At 33.1% G+C, this 18801-nt stretch overlaps 1 protein-coding gene and 1 pseudogene across 3 annotated transcripts in view; both read left to right on the top strand.

Moving 5' to 3' along the window:
- The window catches only part of Dmd (dystrophin), a 2011337-nt gene that overhangs the window by 498960 nt on the left and 1493576 nt on the right, over positions 1 to 18801 (top strand). The window lies entirely within an intron of this gene.
- Positions 4295 to 5125, top strand: LOC143639291 (zinc finger CCHC domain-containing protein 9 pseudogene; annotated as a pseudogene).

Raw genomic sequence — 18801 nt, 5'->3', positions numbered from 1 at the left:
AGTTTAATAATATGAACAGATTTATCTAAATAGATTGCTTTGTGTAAAATACAAGAATACTGGGACTTCTCTTGTCAACCTAATGTATGATTTCCCATGTTTCTAAATACATTTTATTAGCTTCTATATTTTAGTAAAAAAGAGTAATTAGCAGATAGTATCTTAATTTGGCCAGAAAAATATGATGGTATCTGTATCAGAAACCAAAAAATCATCTCTAGAAATTGTGAAGCACTCTATATTTGTTAACACTAATAATGTCATGATTATGATTTAACTTTTCTGTTTTAAAATAACTAATTTATGTAAGATATACTTATGCAACATATATACATACAGTCAATTTTGAAGATGGGTGAGAACTTAGTGAAATTTGTCTGTGTAGGATCATAAATTTAGAAATTCATGGTTAATTAGAATAAGAAATTGATGAAAATAATGATATCTGATAATTGTTAAATGTTCCTGTGCCAGACATAATTCATAGAACAATGGAAAAGCACGTATCACTTAGAACATTGTATAAATACTTAGGCCCAATTTCAGAAAGAGCCAGGGAGAGAGACAAATTTCTTAGCCATGAGTAGTTTTGACACTGGGATAGTAGTTCTTTATTCCTAACAATGTGTTGCTAAGGAAACTTTCTTAAGCTATTTTCAAATGTGAATCATCCACACTCACAGATCTTTGAATTCCTTTATTTGGGTTAAATCAAGACAACCTATGTAAAATCCGGAGAATGTGCTGTATATACATTATTTTCTCACTTTCCCACGCACATCTTTGCTATTTACCAGGACATACTTATCTTAACAATATAATACTTTTGGCCTTGAATGAATCTGTTCAAATTAATGTAGTGCTCACCACTGCAATAGCAGAAGAGGCTGTGGTTTTACAACTTTTATTTTTAAATCATTTGAAGCAGAAAATTCTAACAAGTTTTTTTTGAAGAATGCTTACTGAAAATTAAAGGTGTTTGGTTTTTATAAATGACTTTATCACTTCTCAATGGGTGGTTTTATTTTACTTTCTTGAAATTTAAATTGGACCAAGGTTATCAAAATTATATCCTACACATTATCACTGTCGAGTGCTTTTTAATAATAATTTTGTTAGCATTCATTATGGACATACTGAGTGGTAAGATCATGTGACAATTGCTTCAAAGACGGTATCTGTGAAGTTTACCTTCAATCAGTCTTCTCACTTTACAGATTAAGTTAAAAGATTTGCTAAAGACCATGAGACTAGTAAGTGGCAGAGAAAAATAGTATATAGTTACCTTGGATTCCTAAACCTAGGATTGTAAAATGAGTATTGTCCATTCTATTAAAATTGCTTTTAATTTACACTCATATCTTTTAAATTTATATAATAGTCATATGTGGACATCAAACGCTGGTGGCTCAATAAATCAGTATCTATTATTTATCTAATTTGTGTTAACTACTAGGATTTACTTGAGTTTTCCTCACAGTCTTTATGGACTATAAGAAGAGACAAACACAATGAACACTGTCTTGAGGCCCAATAGAATTAAGTAGTAAAATAGATATTCATACAAATTCTCTGAGAACACAAACCTAGCTTTGTGAAGATTGACCTAGCAGGTTGTACAAAGAATAACTGAATGATGAGCCCTAATAATCAAGTATGACTTCCATAGGAGGACTCTTTCAATAGAAAGATCATTACAGTTTGTGGAACTCAATGAGAAAGACATAGAAGTATGAATGCTCTGTATTGTTTAAGATGGGGCAGGTGGGCAGGCAAGAGGAAGAAAAACAGCTGGAAAGGAAAGTTGAGGGCAAATTGTGGAGAATGTTGTCTACCATATTAAAGGGTATGCATTTTATCTAGTAGGCAAGAAAAGGTTATAGACAGGTTTGCATATTGAGCTACATGTTTCAATCCCCAGACTTAGTAGCTATATATAGAAGCATTTGGGCATTATGAATGATGGAAAGTGCCCTACTAATGTAGAAGTTCCAATACTACCTTGAGGTGAAGCTGTCCAAATATATTTGGAAACTAGAATTTATTCTTAGCAGATCAGTTAAGACCAATGATATAGACATAGTCTAGGGGCTGGGATGTTCGGAGATTGCTGAGTAATTTCTAAGAATACATGAGATGTCACAAAGAGGAAAGCATGGTAACTCTTGAAGATATTCAAGGACAAAAGATTTTGGTTGAGATAATATCTCATCTGAAATATGTATTGATATATGTATTGATAGGTATATATGGAGGAACCCAGAGTGGGGGTCACCTAGATATGATTTAAGAACTTATCCAGGAAAATATTATACAGAAGATTTAAAAAAATATTTTGAAGAAAACAATTATATTCAACAGTGTCTAAATTTGCAAAGGAATTGATTAGGGTAAAGATGGAGGAGGGACATCTGAATCTGGTATTTTAGAATCAGAGTTCTGTGTTTTGAGAGGGCTGTTTTATCAGAAAGTTGGTAAATAAGAAAGAATGCATACAATTAAAGAGGCATCCTGGCAATTTGGAAGCAGAAAAGTGGAGTAAACTACTCAGAAGTTTTTTTTGTTGAATGTATGAAAGTGGTGGGATTGTAAACTGAAGGGTGGTAGAATTAGGAAGATATGTCTTAGATTGGAAGAATTTTAAGAATTTTGATACATTATACTAGTACACTACAGGAATCTGTAACACATGGTATATACTATACTATGTACTATATATAATATATGGTATGAATCTATAAATGTTGATTTTTCTGGACAAAAGAGGCAAATGAAAATCTCTCTGAACATTCACCATGTATTTTCAAAACAAGTTTTTTTTTCCATTAATACTTATCCAATGCAATTCTATTTTTAGCAAGTTATTTTTTATTAATATTGATTTCTACTTAATCCCCTGGAATGCCTTTAAGTCCCAGTGCATTTCCTTCCCTTTATTAAAAAATAATCTTTCAAATTCAAGTTTTGTCAGAGAGCAAGATGGCACAGGGCAGAGAGTACAGACCATGACATAGTTAGAACATTTTAACATGACTTGACTTCATAAAACATGATAAAATAAGGATCAGGCAGCACTTTGTTTTAAAACATTTGCTGCTGGAATTCTATTATTCATTAAAAAAAAGCCTGCTGATCACTAGGGTTCTGTCCCTTGATACCCGGTTTTAGCACCTTCCACAACTCCCTGTGAATAATGTAGAGCAGTGATGGAATACTTCAAGCCAAATCTAGAAATAGACCATCTTAAAAAGATGATTTCCCATAGTTAAATAATGCAACAGACTTTCCTATCTAGAAAAATGGCAGTAAACATTGAATTTTGCTAGCTAGCATTTACATTTCTTAAACTAAGGTAAAGGAAAATAGTTTTGACTTGCCATCCACAAAGCTGATATGCATATGAATATATGAATGCATGTATTGTGGATGTTTATAATTAAGTATGATGGAAAAGTATAGCATGATTTTGACAAATAAGACCAGACATCTGAAATTCGTCAAATTCATATTTATAATCTGAGCTGTAAAGTACATCCTTTAACCATATTTATAAGTAGCCCTTTGAAGTATGATTTCATTTTCCATCATGTGACATAGTAGAAAACAGTAGGGAAAAAAAAAAAGCAAAAAGTCAGGAAAAAGTGAAATAGTTTTAGCAAAGGTATAGCAAACCCAGTATCAAAGAGCTGAAGAGGAGAAAGACCAATATCCTAGATTTCATTTTTTCTATCACAAAAATAATTATCAACTTCAGAATGTCCATCTAAAATTTTCAGTAACAGTGAACTAAAATATATAGGCAAGGGCTGACTTGATGGTTTGACTATGATTCTTCAACTTTTCAGTGGTGCAAATGTGATATCCAGATTCATGCGCTGTAAGAAAGTGTGCGTGGCACACATGGAATGAGATCCTCGGGTCCCTTGATGTTGGGTCCCTTGATGTCTTAGGGAACCTACTGTTGATTTCCCCAGATCTGGCCAGACCTATATGGAAACCTATATGGGAGGGCGGAGGAACTGGCTGCTGGATCCCTGAGAGCCCCCTGCTTCCAGTGGGTCACAACAACAGAGTTGTGTGGCCGGCCAGGGTGCCAGCCCTGGAATCAGCCTCAGCTGTTGGGGCGCTGGCCACCTTGGACCCCTCCAGGCTGGGCTCTCCCACTTCACCCCCTTGATACCCAGAGCGCTTCCTTGCCATGTACTCTGGGGAACAGCTCCAGCAGCTCTTGCCAGGAGCAGAATCTTTGGCAGGAGCGCGTGTAAAGTGACTGATAAGGTACCTCTGATGCAACATGACCAGGTGGACAGAAGTTACTACCACACATAATAAGAGGCCCTTGTCTGCAACATCATGGGAGGACATAAAGAAGGGGTTCTTGGAGGGGACAAGCCAAAATCTACCAAATCGTAAACAGCCTGAAGCCAATAGACTGTCCCTTAAAAATGTTGCACCCCAAGCAAAACATAAAACGAACAAAAGGAAGAAAGAATACTTAAATGAAGATGTGTATGGATTCATGGAATACCTAAAACAGAACTCACAGATGGTTCACAATTGGGAGATGATAGCAATGGACAGCCAGGATGTAAGGGAAGAAATTGCAGTTGCTTTAAAGAAAGATAGTCAATGGGAAGGAAGACGATTAAAAAGACAAGCAGCAAAGAAAAACGCAATGGTATGTTTCCACTGTAGAAAACCTGGCCATGGAATTGCAGATTGCCCAGCTGCCCTTGAAAATCAAGATATGGGCACTGGAATATATTATTGATGTGGATCCACAGGGCACGAAATAACCAAGTGCAAGGCTAAAGTAGACCCAGCTCTTGGTGAATTTCCTTTTGCAAAATGTTTTGTTTGTGAGGAAATGGGGCATCTGTCCCACTCATGTCCTGATAATCGCAAAGGACTCTATGCTGATGGTGGTGGTTGCAAACTTTGTGGTTTGGGGGAACAATTTAAGAAAGATTGCCCTAAGAGTCAGAATTCAGATCGAATGGTCACAGTTGGTCACTGGGCAAAGGGGATGAGTGCAGACTATGAAGAAATTTTAGATGTGCCAAAACCAAAGAAACCCAAAATAAAAATACCTAAAGTTGTCAATAACATTCAGTACCGTTGTTAATTACTATAACATTGTTACTTTCTAAAGTGTCTGTGCTTTACAAGTTAGGCTTCCTTAGCACCAAGAACAGTTTACTGCATTCTGTCCATCAAGGAGTACTTCTACCGCTGTTTGGAGAAAATCACTGAAGAAAAGCATGATGAATAAAGCAAGTTGATTAAATTGGATTCTCTGAAAGAACTTGTTTTTAATGGAGAAAACTTAGACAAAACTAAGTTATATAATTGATTTTATATATATGTATGTGTATATATATATAAAACAAAAGCATACTGCTTTGCATTTGTGAATGAATTTTTGATCATATTGTTTTCTTGGTGTAAAATATCAATTTATTATTATACTAGAAATTTATAATTTGCCATAAAGTCTGTATTTTTAAAATATTGAATAAAAATGCATTTGCTATTTTCTGAAAAAAAGTGATATCCATTCAGTCTATGGAATGGATCATACTTTAGATTTTGAATAAAGGTCTTTTTCTAAGTTAATGATATGTAGTTGACATGCTCTCAAGTTCCTGGACAGCATCAGAGAGCTGCAGCTTCCAGTCAGCCACACCACTGTGATAATCTACAACTAATATTTAACAGTGTACTGTATTGCTGGGCTAGGACATTTGATAGGTTAAATATAGAAAATGCAGTTTTGATTTATATTGTTTTCACTTTGTGGCCCTATAATAAATCAAGGATCTTCTGTACAGTATTCAATGACAATAATATCCTACCCATATTCCTCCCGTAGAAATAGAGCGACACTTAAAATCCTATGAAGTAATATGATTGAATATGGTACTAGTGCGTGTTTGTTGGTGTTGCTTAATATATTTATTAATCTTTCGAGTCTTTCCCATTTCCCACAGAACTAACAAAAAAAATGGAGTTAGTAATAAAGTTGTCTGAAATGCAATCTTACTACTTTGAAATTGATGCTTCACAAAATATTACTTTATCCTTGCTTTTGTGCCTCCTTTTAGCAATTATCTAAGTCAGAAATCTAGAAGCCATTTTCAACAACACTGTATTTTCTTTGTATTTAAAGTCACCAAATCCAATAGATTATGAGGACAAATATGTCATAAATTCACCATGTCCCTTCTGCCACCATTCCTACTGTTTTCTAAGCCCCCAACATAGCTCATCAGTTCATTGTTTTAAACACCCTTGAGTGTCATGGGTCAAGTACTATTACCTTTTGTACTTCACTGGTCTCCTAATTGGTCTTGCTGCTGACACTCTTCCACAGACTATCCACACTTTATCCAGAGTGATCTTTAAAGAAAAAAAATAAAATGATATTACTGTTTTCATGAGTTGACTGTCAGTTCTCTAAAATTATCACCAGAAAAACCCTACTGATCAAGTAGTGTTAAGTGTCTTGGACATACTACCATAACGGAAACAATTAACTTGACAAGGTCTTGGCCATGTGTTAGTGTGAAAAAAAATGGAAAAGGGATCATACAGAGCTTGGCTGGTGATTGGTTACCCAGGTTTTACAAAGAGGGGAGCTGTTTGCTATAGGATAAAAGATTTGACATGATAGTTTTTAGACGGATAAGAAGAATGGTCTTGAAATGAAGAAACAATCTCCACAAAATTAATAGTTACGTTGGTTCACAGTCTTCATTCTAAGTGTAGGTATTTCCCAGGGCATGAAGCTAGGTCGTCTTTGCTTTGTCTTGGTATTATAAGGATAGGAAATCATACTGGTTTTTGTACTTGTGTGTTTTTAGTTGCTTCCTCTGTATTATAAAATAAAAAATATTTTATAAATGTCAAAATGTATTACAAAATATATTTTAAAGGAAATTTTACTTTGTAAAGCATACAGATTTTATGATATGTTTTATTATTTTTATCCTACCCTCAATTTATGTAATATGCAAATCAAATTATATCCTCTAGCTATATTGATTCTTGTGATATTCTTCCCCCACCCCCGGCACATATGCACTCAGTGTTGTCTTACATAGTTTTATGTCTTTGAACAAATTCTTCTTCTGCCTGATAACCATCCCAAACCTTCATTGTTTTCTTTCCTTGTCTGGCAAATTTTGATTCATTTTGCTAGATTTCCTCAAAAATCTTTGTTTTGGGAAATCATTCATGATAAAAAAAAAAATTCCTAGTTCTCAGTAACGTCTGTTTTCCCCTTTCTAAGCTTTCCTTTCTTCTTGGGCATATACCTATATAGTTCCTCCATGGGACTATAATTTCTTTGAGGGCAGATGTTTTATTCTTCTTCATATACATTCTTGTCTAAGAAAGTGACTAAAACACAGTTTATAACACATGAATAACCAATATGTACTTATTTTAGTGTTTTTGATTGAGTATACAAAGCATTGCTTCTTAAGTTTGTTTTACTTGGCACAGTAGCCAGCTTTATTGAGAATTTAACCATGGGTGAGGCCCCTAAGGTCTGTGCACAGGTAAGTAACACATTTAATTTTCCTTACAAAATATAGAAAGAAGTTTGAGTGGTACAGGAATATTTTTGGTTCCATAGCCCTTATTCTTAATCCTTTAATGCTACCCTTTTTTAATATGCTTAATATCATATTGGTAAGGATTGCCAACTAATTCTGCCACAAATATGACAACCATAAACATGATATGTGTTATTTGTAATACTAAAGGGCACATAATTTATACTATTAATATTTAGATAATGTTCATTAAGTATTCACAATGTGCTAGTTACTATTTGAATTTCTTTATATGAACTACGTGAGCAACCTAAATAAATTTAGGAGTTTTGCAACATACATTTACTCCCTCCTCTTTGGTTTTTAAGGTACTACACATTCTTGGTTGACCTTTTGTATTTCTAGCTTATGGTTTAATTTTCATTTTCAGATTCTTATTAATCCAAATTCCTAGTATCACACTAAGCAGGGTTCAGTTCCTAGACTACATTCATTTCCTAGATGATATCATGACATTAAATATTGTCCATAAATTGATGCCTCTCAAATGATTATCCCAACTCAGACCTTTTTAGTATAGTCCAAACGTTTTTAAAAAATTTTTAAAGATGTTGATGGATCTTTATTTTATTCAGTTATTTATATGCGGTGTTGTTATTTATATTTAACCCAGTGCCTCATGCATGCTAGACAAGTGCTCTACCATTGAGCCAAACTTTTTAATATATCTACACACTCTCTAGTCAATTTAAATTTGACCTGTTCAAAATTGAATGGACCAAGCTCCAAATCTGCTTCATCAAGAGTGCTTTATATTTCTGTATCAACCACATTCTTCCAGTTGCCCTAGTTGAGCACTTCGGAGTCAAGCTTAATCTACCCCTTTTTTGCAAGTTGTAGATCAGAAAAATATACCAGGATTAACTTGACCAGGTCTATATCCACAACCTACTCACTTCTTACTATTTCCTTTGTCACTGCCATTCTTTCTGGTCTAGATTGTTGAAATAGCATTTTAAGCTGACCTGCCTACTTTGGCCTTTGCTTTACCTGCAAACTATTTTGTCTGCTGTATGGTCCTGATAACCTATAAGTCAGATCACATCACTCTTTTGCTGAAAATCCTCCAATGGTTTGCCACTTCCTCAAAGGAAAATGTAGTCCTGCATTCTTGTAAATCCAAATGCAGCCATCTCCTTCTCCCCATCCATTTCTTTCCTGGCCTCCTCTACCAAAATTGTTACCTTTTCTCATTCCAGGGCAGTCATACTGGCCTAATTTATGCCTCTGCCTGAACACATAACCTCCACATATTGACATGGAAATCTCTTCTACAAGTTTAAGTCTTTCTTTTTTGCAATACTCAGTGAACTCAATGATATTTTACCTGATCTTCCTAATTCAGTCCACAATGTTCTCTCCCCTGGCAATTCCTATTCCCCTCCCTCACTTCATTTTTTTGGTAGTATTTACCATCTTCAAATACTTTTAATTTTATTTAATATATCTCCTCCAATATGATTAGTTACATAAGAACTTGGATTTTTTTTGTCTGTTTTGTATATGCCTCTACACTAATCCTCTGGAATAATGGTCAGCCCTTTTTAGTTGCTTAGTAAATAGTAGTTGAAGACATACTACTTTTGGTAAGTGACAGAACCAGATGATTTTAGAGCCCTTCTAAACAAAATAAAGAAAGCCATGATGCATTGAATATATAAAGTCTAGTCTACAAATTGCTCTTCTACCTGGCCTATCTGCAAATATGACAATTTCTGACAAATTATCTATTTGAAGTTTGTGTATTATTAGTTCATTTGCTAGGATAGATAATGAGAGGTATAACAATTGATTATGAATAGCTTATATGCTTATGAAAAGAAAAATGATAATGGATGTAACACATTGTGGTTTCCCTATTTAAGGAGTATTACCTACGATGAATAGATAGGATACTTAATTTTCTGAGTTTCTCATTTACCCTCAAAACAAAAATAGACTATATATTCATTTGTGTGATGCGTGTGTGGGTATGTATGCATGCACACCTCTGTGTGTGTGTGTGTGTGTGTGTGTGTGTGTGTGTGTAGTCTATATGTCTAACTATAAACACATATATACATATATCCTTGCACTGGTTTCATCAAATATTGAGAAAATCTAATATAAAAAATGAAGCTTGCAGTTGTCTCGATTCCTGGTGCAAACCCTTTTTTTCCAGCAAACATTGTTTAGTCACCAAAAACCTCCCTTTACAAAGCTGGGTTTCAATTTGTTGACTTCACATTTAAAAATGGTCAAGGTATTAGCAGTGAGTGTCATGTGTTGCTCATTGGCAAGTGAGATCTCTAAAGATGGCCTATTATATGCTAAAAATAAAGGTCTTTGATGCCAAAACCTCTATTCAATTCAGTCAGTATTTCAAACAGTACAGTGAGGGAAAAATCAGTTGAGGAAAATTGTCATCATATATATTAAATATCTTTGTGCTTCCCGTTTTGGTTAATTTTTCTCGCATCTTCAAATGCTTTGTGGGATCTGCTGCTGACAAGGAGCAAATTTATTTGTTTAGAATTTCGGCAGCCTTTCCTTCTTTAGCCTTGACTTTCTTATAGACGTGCTAATGAGCTGTGAAAAGGCCAAATGGGAAAGAAATAAGACTTCCAGATAATCCATACTCTGATAAACTACTCCCATGATAATTGGCAGTTTATGGTTCTTCTAGGGCAGTGGGATAAAAAAAAAAGCAGTGTTGGCCATGTGTATGGAACAACCTACATTAATAAAATTATAAAAGAAGTTTACAAGGTAATCACAATCCATTCAAACAAATGTCATGTGTGTACCTTCAGGCCTAGGCACAATTTGATTATCTTTATAGGTCAGATTGTGCTGTGTCCCAGCATTTCTAAATCATGAAATTCTAAACCTACTTGTGGCTATTTCTCTTCTACCTTAAATGAATTTCTTTTTCCTGATTTATATTTTTCACAGGCCAGATCAAAAACACATCTGCCCTTCTTTTTCTGCTTAATTTTCATGAAGTTATCTACATTACAATTTTCAATTGCTTCCATATATTTCATATTCAAAATTTAAATCACTGTGTTAATTTATGGATGTAGCAATAATTCTGTTTCATTTCTAGCATAATGTGAAATAAGTCACCATATAAAAATACTTATTAAAAATAGAACAAGGAGTGATTTGTAGGAAAATTTTAAGGATTATAGAAATCGAGAATATAGAGAACATTTTAAAAATATAATAAATCTTTGTTTTTAAACACAGTGTTTATTCTTTCACTATTTGAACAAAGTATGTTTATACATTGTATCTTTCCCTTCCTATTTTCCAAAGTACAGCAACCAAGTCAAAACCTTCCAATAGCATGTTTTACATTTGGATACATATGATTATATAGCAATAAAAATTCCAGTAATATTTTTGTTCCATATTTTATCCTGTTCATGCTTTAATGTGCTGATTTGAAATTTAAATATGATTAAATTTTAGGGCACTGTGCTAATGAAGCCCAGGGTAGTTCTTTTTAAACAAATTCATATATTATCCATTGAGGATGCAGATATTGTACACTAAAAGTCAATTATTTTATAAATATATAAAATTGGTCACAGACGGATCTAAGGGTGAAAGAATCTAGATGAATAAATGAATTCTGTCAATAATTGTATGGGTTTATGATACACGTAATGACCACATTCACATAAAATATGGCACATTTTTATATTTTGATTTTAAAATGCAATTTTACAAATCTAGCTATCTCTGGGAAATTTCTTTCCCTGGAGTTATTAAAATGATGTCTGACTAAATAGTTAATTTTAGAGATGTCTACGAACTGATACTGAGTTCTGTTCCCATCTCTGCTTTTTATTAGCTCTATGACCTTGGGCAAGTTTCTAACCTCTATGAATGTGGTTTTCTTATTGTAGAATGTAGACAATAATTATCTCTTATGATATGAAGTAAAATTAAATGATTTAGTGACATATTTATACATATTACAAATAGTGGACACTCAGTGTATTATTCGTCTTTTTGATTGTAAATTCTATAGGAGTTTAGAGGACAAGACAGGCATCATAGATTAAAACATAGTCTACAAAGTGAGGAGCACCCACCTAGGTGAAACAAAAAATGATTCACTGGTTTTCTAGAATAATGTATTACAATGTGTTCCTATATTCATATTATAATTATTAACTAATATCCTTTATCAATTTAAAACAATAGTGATAAATTATTTGAACCACTATACCCAAAATATTATAATATCAATATGAAATGGCTTTAAAAAATAATGATAAATTTGTAATCATTTGAAATATTTTAATTTCAGTTAACATGTATTAATTATACATATTGATGGGGTTCAGTATGATATTTTGACACATGCATGCAGCATGTGCTAATCAACTCCAGTCTTATTTTTAATCCATCCCTTGCCTTTCAAATCTCTACTAATCACTATTCTACATTCAGTTCAGCTTTTCATAGCTTCCACATGTGAGGAATAACGTGCAGTGCTTGTCTATCTGTATCTTATTTCATTTGAAATATTCTCTACTTCTGTTCATTCTGCTGCAAATAACAGGGTTTCATTCCTTTTTGCGATAGAATAATATTTCATTGTGTATATATTCCACATTTTCTTCATCCATTGACCTGGTTGATAGTCACCTAGGTTGATTCCATATTGTGGATATTATGAATAATGCCTCCATAAAGATGGATATGCAGGTATCTGTTTAGAATGCTGATTTCATGCTTTCAGGTCATTTCATATAATATATGGTATGTGATATCTCAAAAACTTAGAGATCCTGAACAGGATGGCAGTAATAGTAGGCCCCTTCCTTATTTATTGGTATCCTTTGTGTTTGCAATGCAATGAAACACGTGTGTACAGTTTAGTGGGTGAATGGATTTTATTATCTTACATGATAGAATACTTTTGCTGGGTATGGGGTATAGGCCTGTAATTCCAGTGACTTAGGAGACTGGGGCAGGAGGATCACAAGTTCCAGATCAGCCTCAGGAACTTAATGAGACCCTGTCTCAAAATAAAAAGTAAAAATGGCTGGAGATGTAGGTCAGGGATAGAGCTCCATTGGGTTCAATTTACAGCATCACCCCCCAAAAAGTAGAACACTAAATGTTTTTCAATAAAATAGGAGTGTCCTAGGAAATCTTTTTACTGAACAGAAAAGTTCTAGTTATTTCATGGCAAAGTAAGAAAATAAATTTTGTATTCTCTTTTTCAAAAAGTCAAGTGTCTCAACTATGCTAAACTTTTTTATGTTGGAAAGTGACTGTGAGTACCATATTATTCTCAGATATTTCCAAAAGCAATAAACGACTTGATCTTTCCATTGAAGGCAAAGTTTCTATATTAACAATGATTTCAAAATGAGTAGCATTTTATAAGAAAGTCATGCTAAAGAGACAACATTTCAAATGGCTATTTGGCAGTATTCTCATCATAAGTGTATCAGTTATAGAATCTTAAGCATCTGTAAAACAATCTTGAAAAGTTTTCCAATCTGTTGAAAATATTATAAATGAAATTTTTTAGTAAGGTTTCAAATCCACAGTAGAAATAGAAATAGAAATAGAATAGAAACACACACACACACACACACACACACACACACACACACACTTCTTGTTGCTTTTCACTGTCTTCCTACATGGACCCTCTGGTTTACCTTCACCAACATAAAAGAGGACTTTTATTACTTTTCTTGAGGCAGCAGATAGAATTTGCAGCTAATAATGAAATCTGCTAGAGTCTTCCCAAGGCTTAATGCCATTAGTATTTTTTTACACTGCCAAGCTCTAATGTCCTTAAAGGATCTTCTCTGCTGAAGAGAATAGGGAGACAAATACAGCAGTGAATAAAGCAGCAGGTGCAATAAATAGATGTGGAATATAATATTTTTTCTCTGCTATGATATGGAAAGATACTATGACTTTGGACTTAATTCCCTCATGAAGAAATGTCTTTATAGTAATCTAAATTAAGAAGGAATTGTGATAAGATATGTGTTAGAGATTGTTTGACTCAACAAATATCTGGCATATTCTACTATATGTCAGATACTGAACAAAACTTTCTACTTTCAAGGATCTTACCTTTATGCCCCCTATGAGGCTTTTTCTGAAGGTTATTCAACACCATTGTTTTGGAAACAAGAGAGACAAAAATATGTAAAATAACTTCTAAAAACCCACTGAATTTATTTAAATAATATATGTAGAAGATGTTAGGATAATCCAAGTAATGGTATACTTTAAGAAAAATGGAGATAACTAGTTTTTTGGGGAAAGTTGGCCTATTTAGCAAAAATGTCTTCAATTAAATAAATGTTTTTCACAATCAAACTAAAGTCCTCTTAGTTGTTAGTTTTCCTTACTTCTATATTCTACACAGCACCAAATCAGAAAAAATGAGGCAATGGTAGTGATTTCATAAAGGTTGAATGGAAAAGGGTGATACTTAATATTAGTAATAAAGGACTCTATGTATATGAGTCTTACAAACACCCTGAAAGTAGTATCATCACCTTCTCCATTTTCACATGTGTACCAGGACTATAAACTTAAATAGCTTTGCCTAGCACACATTGCTTATAAATTCCAGAAGCTGAACTTGACCTTCGGATTATTTTACTCCAAAAGGAGACAAATTTAAAGTACCCCCCTTAGATACTGGTTTTACACACATTGAAGCTTTTGGTACATTGTTATGTCTATGGATGTAAGTGGAGCCAGGAGGGCAGTGAGATTTTAGAGAAAGCTAGCTTGGATATGCAAGAGTAGAAAAGTTACTCAGAAGAATCAGTTGGAGAGGGAGAGGTTGGAAAGAGAAGAGCTAATCAATACTGGGATGTTCTTGAGTCTTTACTAAGGAACTAGTTTAAATATGGGAAGCAATTAAATGATCAGGAGACTGCAATCAATGGCCTGAGTCTCAAAATAGATTTGCCACCTGTGATTTCTAAATAAAGTTTTATTGGAACATATTCATGTTTATTCACTTATACATTTTGTCTATGACTCCTTTTGTATTGCACTCTACAGTGACACTACAAATTAAGTACAACTAGCTGGTAGTAGTTGGTAGAACTGAAGATATTTACTACCTGGGCCTTTACAGAAAAAGCATGACTCTTTGGTTATATGATAAGATTTTCCATTGAAATACAAAATACTAGTATTAATGTGATTATTGATAAGTTTTTGGGTGATTCTACTCTTATAACTTCTAATTTATTTAAATGTAGACTTCTAAAATAAATAGAAACATAGCTAAGAATACTGTAGAAGGTGATTCATGAAATAAAGCAAAATTTAAATTATTTAAAAATTTAATTTTTTTAATGAATGTGAGATTTTATTAATAGTCCCATACAGATGGTTTGAAACAATAAGAGAAAAATAGTACATGGATTTTATGGAAAAAAAGTCAAACAACTTAAAAAATCTGCTATAAGCATAAAGCTTAAAATGGCCATATGGAAAAATTTTACAATATTTTTTCCCCTCATAAGTCACTCTGGAATATTTTATGTTGTAGAAAATTCTAGACTATAGTAATTTTTAGATGGATATGAAGTGGAAAATATTTTACTTCAAATAGTGTTTTCATTTTCATGAGATATATGTATTCCATTTTGAAATGTTTGGTAGGTGAAAGAAATTGCATAAAGCAGCTTAGTTTAGAATAATTTTTATTTTAAAGGTATTGACTAGTGAGTCAGATTTTTTATATATTTATAAATAAATGATTAAAATGAATAACACTTGTTACTGTTGCATAGGCCTTAGAGAAAATAACTTAGAAATTTACTTGTTCTCAGATATTTTGACACTCTTATTTTAAAGTTATTTTTAGAAAAACACTTATTTTAAAATTACCTACCAACTATTATGAATTCCAACCAAATATTAACTTTTTAAAATTATTAATATATACCAAAACATTATAAAGTTATTGTGTTTATCTTTCTTCTCTGTCATCTGTGAATTTCCTAATATTCTCTCAGCTCTTCATAATGACAAAAAGAAAGTAGGCTTATTGGGGATCATGTTTCTTTTCCCACACCTCATAGATATGACTTCAGTTTCACTAATCATGAAACTGGACATCTTTTTTCTACTACATAATACACTTATGAGAAAATTGTTTTACATAGGAGTTGATTGATGTTTAATAAAAATGTTATTGTATACTATATTTATTTAATAAATGACAATTTTTTATATTGTCAACATTCCAGGAAAAAGAGATATTGATCCCCAATAATGGGACTATAATCATGAATAAATAAGCAGGGGGATAACAATTAAAAGCATGTACGCACAAGCCAGGGTAGCCTATGGTAAGTCTGAAGAATAAAAGAAAGTTTGGAGTTAGCAGGTGGAAGTAGAGAAGAAATTTAAGGTGTTTTGAAAGAAAGCTTATTGGCACTTGTGACTGTTATGTGAGAACCAGTAAGCTCTGATTAACAAGTGGCTACAATTACTAGGTCAAACCAGTCTTAAGTCATAACAGGCTGTTTGGATTGGGCTTGTTAAATAGTATGTCAAGGAAGTGTTCTTGTTAAGTAGTTACTGTTGTGATAATTATTATCAGGCAAACTGTGTATGGTAGGCCTCCCTTCATGCCCTTCTCTGGCTCTATTTGTCAGGGTTTGACGTGGGTGACTACATTGTGAATCTGATAACTTTCACAATATTATGTTATAAATTTTTCTAGGTACATTTAAATTTAAGTATTTTATTATTTTCTCTCTGAACTTTTTGTTTTGTTTAGGAAAGTCTGTCAGAGTAATGATTTCTTCTTTCCCTTCCTTCTTTATTTTATGAGAAGGTTTCTATTACTTTGTGGATTATAATAACCAAAACAGAAATTCTCAGAAGATGGACAAGAAAAGAAGAAATCAAAGGATAAACGATGGAATGACTTAGAAAGTATATGTATATCCAACAATATAAAATGGGGAATTAGGGCTGGGATTGTGGTTCAGTGGTAGAGTGCTCACCTAGCATGTGTGAGGCACTGGGTTTGATCCCCAGCACCACATAAAAAAAATAAAATAAAGATATTGTGTCCATCTACAACTAAAAATATTTAAAAGGGGGGGAATTAGACAAAGAAAGAAAAGTAAATAAACGCATACATGTCTGTTCTATATGAATATATACATACATATAAATATACAAGAATTATCAAATGGAATATTGGGGCATACATTTTTAAAATCATGACTATGTTATATATCATGATTTTCCTCTTTAAAAGACATAGTTATTATTTAAATCACAGTCCATGGGAAACTTTTATTGAAAGCATAAATGTCAATTGAGAAATTAAAAATACTCTAAATAACTTATTTTAACCGTATTTATTAGTTACCTTCTAGTAGGCAGAGTAGTAAAGGGTAGTGTAACATTTAAAGGTAACATATAAAGGTATACTCTTATCCACAATTTTGCTTTTAAGGATTTCAGTTCCCCATGTTCAACAATAGTCTGAAAATATTAAATATGAAGTTTTGAAAATAAGCAGTTCATAATTTTTAAATTATACAGTATTCTAAGTAGTGCAATGAAATCTAGCACTATCCTTTCTGGGTTTTGAATCATCCCTTTGTATAGTATATCTATGCTAGATACACTATGTGCCTTAGTCACTTAGTAGACATCTTGATTACTCTATTAGATTGACCATCATAGTATTACAGTGCTTGTGTGTAAGAAAACCTTATACTGTAGCCTAATAGGATGTCACAATCCCTACATCTTTCACCTCACTTCATCTTATTACATAGGCCTTGTGTCCCACTGTCAGAAGAGAAGGATAAATATAATACAATGGGGAGAAGGGAAACTATATTCACATATTTTTTATATAGTACATTGTTATAACCCTTATATTTTATTAATTACTGTTGATAACCCCTTACCTGATTTCTTTTTTTCTTTATTTTATTAGTTGTTCAAAACATTACATAGCTCTTGACATATCATATTTCGTACATTTGATTCAAGTGGGTTATGAACTCTCATTTTTACCCCGTATACAGATTGCAGAATCACATCGGTTATACATCCACATTTTTACGTACTGCCATACTAGTATCTGTTATATTCTGCTGCCTTTCCTATCCTCTACTATCCCCCCTCCCCTCCCCTCCCCTCCCATCTTCTCTCTCTACCCCATCTACTGTAATTCATTTCTCTCCCTTGTTTTTTTTCCCTTTCCCCTCACTTCCTCTTATATCCCTTACCTGATTTCTAAGTTAAACTTTATTACGTATATGTATGTTATAAAACACAACATACTACATACTATGTATGGTTTGATGCATTCACTTGGGCACCTTGGAATGTATCCTCCTTGGAGATATATATGTATATGAAGCAAAGTGGACTGGAAACATTATTGGGAATATGTTTTTGAGAGAAAAGATACATTTTCAGATAAATATCTGACTTTATGGGTAGCATTTTAAAAAAATAATATAATAGCTTTGACAAGTACATTTTTTAAATTTTTTTTTCTTTTTTTTAGATATGCATGACAGCAGAGTATATTTGTGGCGTGTTATACATACATGGAATATAACTTACTCTAATTAGGATCCTATTCTTGTGACTGTAGATGATGTGGAGTTACCCTGGTCATGTATTCAAATACAAGGATAGGAAAGTTATGTCTGATTATTTCTACTATCCTTCCTATTCTCATTTTTGTTGTGGTGCTATTTACAATGAAATCTCAGCTCCCAGATACTTTGGGCATGTTTTTATATTAGATACACTATAGGTTTTGTGTCAGAAAAAAATGATGATGGATTAGGTAAGAAAGTTTATCTTTCAGAGTTATTTCTCTTAAAATGTCTAGATGGAGATTCTCAGGCCTTGTACTAAAGCTTTGCTCATCTGGGGACCCAAAGTTCCTCTACCTTCTTGTTCTGTCATCCCCTAGGATGCTGCCTTCATCTCTGTGATCAAAGATAGCTTGCCATCACCATGTCTGAACCAGGGCCTTTTGAAGGAGGGAAGAACAAAGAGGAGAGCATACCCATTTCCTTTTAGTCATGGTGAACAGATTGCAGATATCCTACTGGCCAGTAGTTGGTCACATATTCTACTTAACTGCAAGGGAAGGGGGAAAAGATTTTTATATCCTGAACAGCCAAGTAGTCTC

Source organism: Callospermophilus lateralis, chromosome X (genome assembly GCF_048772815.1).
Source record: "Callospermophilus lateralis isolate mCalLat2 chromosome X, mCalLat2.hap1, whole genome shotgun sequence".
NCBI lineage: Eukaryota > Metazoa > Chordata > Mammalia > Rodentia > Sciuridae > Callospermophilus > Callospermophilus lateralis.
The sequence above is the reverse complement of the archived record's forward strand: the minus strand, read 5'-3'. Positions and strand labels throughout refer to the sequence as shown.